Genomic DNA, 4,652 nt, shown 5'->3' with positions numbered 1-4,652 from the left:
CGAGAACTATTTGGGTAGTTTCCTTTTGTTCTGACTATTTCTACTACGATACGAGTAGTTCTACTACAGTATGAGCAGTTATGACTAATGTAGGGCATGGGCCATGCTCCATCCCTTATCCTAGAAAATGTACACCATGTGCACAGTCCCGTAGCTCCGGGTCTGACAAGTTACTCATGGGCCTTAGGATTTATTGACCGTATCTAATTAGACCCTTGGCTCCAATTATTCTAACAATCCCCACCAAATTCCAAGGCACATGTTCAGTTCCACCACTGTTTAATATATCGGCATTTCGATGGAGATCCGGTTAGGGTTGAACATCCACCTAGAACATAAGTTACACTTGGCCACAACTGAACAATGGACTATGCCTTGAATTGACAATCTTGTGCGAACAAGTTTCACTTACATCCTTATCCGATACCGGGCTGCAAATTGCTTCCCCTCTGGTTGGAGCATATAAGTTGTACTCGTGGACCTTTCATGAGTGCCTAGAAATTCCCCGATCTCATAAACTGTGACTAGCAATCAAACTCATATAGGCGTGTTCCTCAAAACATGTCTCTGCAGGGCAACATCTTTGCTTCAGTAAACCACTCGGATCAAATTAAGGTATTAACCAACCTGCCATGCAGAAAAGGAGAGAGTGCATCTTCAATGAAATGGGTTTGTACAAAAGTTCTCTCCTTCTTAGTTAATCAATAGCTTGTTTCGCCGTCCTAATTCACAGGATCTCCGAGCAAATAGAACAGGTTACCACTATGACATAACTCTCAAGTGGGTCTCAATCCCATCTCCCTCGATGCCTCGTCAATCATATTTTGTGAAAGACCTTTGGTAAATGGATCTGCCAGATTTTTAGCCGTCTGAACATAGTCCAATGCTATTACTCCGGAGTTCCTCATTTTTCTAACAGACTTCAACCGCCTTTTCACATGCTTGGATCAGCCTCAACTGTGGTGGGATCCAATGGTGTGAGTTCTGCTTCCATTGTTGACCTCGTTAAGATGGTCTGCTTGCAAGACTTCTAGGAAACAGCATTACCTTCAAATGTGAACACATATCCACTCATGGCTTTTATTTCATCAGCATCAGATATCTAGTTTGAATCACTATAACCCTCTAGTACCTTAGGATACCCAGCATAGTGAATTCCATAGTTCGTAGTGCCCTTTAGATAGCACGAGCCTTCCAATGTTCATCTCCAGGATTTGAGACAAACCTTCTAAGTTTGTTCACAGCAAACAAAATGTCAGGTCCCGTTGCACTAGCTAAATACATTAGCGAGCTAATGATTTGAGAATATCTCAATTGATCTTTTGTGGTTCTTCGAGTTTTTTGCAACATCACACTAGGATCATAAAGCGTGGGAGCATATTTGCAGTCACTATATCCAAAGTGACTTAATATCTTTTCCACATAGTGGGAATGCACAAGTGTGACCCCACCATTGCCTTCTCTCAGCAGCTTAATGTTTAGAATTACATCAGCCACTCCCATATCTTTCATCTCAAAACTTTGAGATAGAAAGCTCTTGACCTCCTCAATCACATTGAGGTTAGTCCCAAAATCAGTATGTCATCGATGTACAAGCACATGATCACTCCTTGTCCCCCGCCAAAGCGATAGTGCACACACTTATCGGCCTCATTCACAATAAAGCCTGCCAACGTGAGAGTCTTGTCAAATTTCTCATGCATTGCTTAGGCGCTTGTTTCAGACCGTACAAAGATTTTAACAACTTTCACACTTTTTCTTCCTGACCTTCTACTACAAATCCATCAGGCTGATCCATATAAATTTCCTCATCCAACTCTCCATTAAGAAAAGCTGTCTTAACATCCATCTGGTGAACGAGAAGACCGTGTGAGGCAGCCAAGGAGAGTAGTACACGAATGGTGGTCAATCTAGCAATAGGTGAATAAGCGTCAAAGAAATCCTCGCCTTCTTTTTGGGTATAACCCTTAGCCACAAGCCTTGCCTTGTACTTTTCAATAGTACCATATGGTCTAAGCTTCTTCTTGAAAATCCACTTGCATCCTACAGGTTTGCACCCATATGGACGATCGACGACCTCCCAAGTTCCGTTAGACATTATGGAATCCATCTCATTTCTGATTGCTTCCTTCCAATAGTCAGCACCAGATGATTCATAAGCCTCAGCGATGGTTATTGGAGTGTCATCTACAAGGTACACCATGAAGTCATCACCAAAAGACTTTGCAGTCCTTTGTCTCTTGCTCTTTCGAGTCACTTCATTATCATCCTTCTCATTATTTTCCTCAAGCGGTTGTTCAATGCGTACTATTTCATCATTATTTTCAGGGGTCTTCACAAATTCATGACTAGAACTGCTATGTGTCTCTTTCATTGGAAAAATATTTTCAAAAAATGTAACATCTCTAGACTCCATGATTGTACCAACATGCATGTCAGGTACACTAGATTTAATTATCAACAATCTATATCCGACACTATGAAAAGCATAGCCTAGAAAGACACAATCAACTGTTTTCGGTCCGAGCTTGCGTTTCATAGCAATTGGAACATTAACCTTCACTAAGCAACCCCAGGTGCGCAAGTATGAGAGTGTTAGTCTTTTATTTTCCCATTCCTTGAATTGTGTCTTCTCTTTATTTTTCATAGGAACTCTGTTAAGAGTATGACAAGCTATCAACATGGCCTCACCCCACCATTCCCAAGGAAGTCCAGCTGTTTCTAACATGGCGTTGACCATCTCATTTAGAGTGCGATTTTTCCTTCCAGCTATTCCATTTGACTTTGGGGAATAAGGTGGTGTTCTCTCGTGAATAATGCCATGCTCCTCACAAAATAAATTGAACTCATTTGAAAAATACTCTCCACCTCCATCCGATCTAACAGGTTTTATTTTTCTCTCAAGTTGATTTTCATCCTCAGCTTTACAGACATTGAAAAAATGAAACGCCTCATCTTTTGACTTAAGCAAATACACATAGCAATATGTAGTTGAATCATCTATCAAAGTCATAAAATATCTCTTCCCTCCTTTAGTCAACACACCATTCATTTCACACAAATCAAAATGTATGAGTTCTAAAGGTGCCAATTTTCTCGCCTCTACAGCCCTGTGAGGCTTGCGTGGTTGCTTAGATTGCACACATACTTGACATTTAGAACTCTTGACCAAAGTAAATCTCGGAACTAAACTTAAACTAACAAGCCGCAACATACAATCAAAATTCGCATGACCAAGCCATGAATGCTAAATAATAGATGCATCATCATTACACACATGATTCACAACTTTATTACAAGAGTCTGATAATAACAAGCGAAACAAACCATCACAGTCATATCCTTTACCAACAAAGGATCCAAATTTCGAAACTACATATTTGTTAAACTTGAATACCAACTTAAAACCATCCTTACAAAGGAGAGATCCGCTAACAAGATTTTTATTTATTGAGGGGACATGCTGCACGTTCTTCAGTCACACAGTCTTTCCCGAAGTAAACTTTAGATCGACCGAACCAACACCACGAACAGCCGCATTTGAACCGTTCCCCATCAACACGGATCCAGTCCCTATGACTTGGTAAGAAGAAAACAAAGAAATGTCAACACACACATGTATATTGGCCCCGGTGTCAATCCACCAATATGGTAAATGACAAATTGAAAGAACGGTAGCATGATTACCATACCCTGATGTTCCCTTCTCAGCATCGCCGATAATAACATTAGCTGATTTTTTCTGCCCTTGCTGCTGCTTATCTTTGCGATCCTTGCAGTCCCGATCCTAATGATCCGAACCACCGCACACAAAGCATTTTCTGGCGTTCTTCTTCTTCTTCTTCTTCTTAAAGTTGGTAGTGTGAGCAGCCTTGTGCTTGGACTCAACCTTCCCTTTGCCTTTGTTCTTGTGGAATTGGAAAATTTTTTCTGCACCACATGGGCGCTAGAACCTCCCTCATTGCCACGAGCACGTGTCTCCTTTGCTCTCGCCTTTTCTTCAACATCAAGAGTGCCGATAAGACTGGCTACAGTGAACTCCTATCTCTTGTGCTTTATAGAAGTAGCAAAGTTCCCCCAGGAAGGAGGCAGTTGGCAATAATCCCACCAGCCATAAATTTATCAGCCAGATTGCACTTGAAGTTGTCAAGCTCCTTGGCGAGCGCCTATAACTCTTGAGCTTTTCGACAGCAGGACAATCATCCACCATCCTGTAGTCATAGAAATGCTCCGTGACGTACAGCTCACTGCCTGCATCGGAGACACCGAACTTCTCTTCGAGTGCATCCCACAACTCCTTGCCAGAGGGAATATGCATGGAAGTGTCAACCAGGTTCTCTCCAAGAACACTTATCACATCCCCTCTGAACAAGTTATCAGCCGTCTGGTACGCGTTGTCCTCCTTGAGAGTGCGCGGCTAGCAGGAGGCCCTTCAGTGATGAACCATATGCTCATCGATATGAGCCAAAGCTCAAGCTTGCAAACCCATCTCTTGTAATTAGTTCCATCAAAAACATTTGGTTTGAGTTGTGCAGCAAAACCAGAAACCGTAAAAGGCCTATCAAGTTTTTCGATTGTTGGAATTAGAGCCAAATTATGGTTCATTTTAATCCGAAACATAAGATAAATCATGACAGAAGTAGGAGCATGGT

This window comes from Panicum hallii, chromosome 6 (assembly GCF_002211085.1).
Source record: "Panicum hallii strain FIL2 chromosome 6, PHallii_v3.1, whole genome shotgun sequence".
Classification (NCBI taxonomy): Eukaryota; Viridiplantae; Streptophyta; class Magnoliopsida; order Poales; family Poaceae; genus Panicum; species Panicum hallii.
This window is presented reverse-complemented; position numbering follows the sequence as displayed.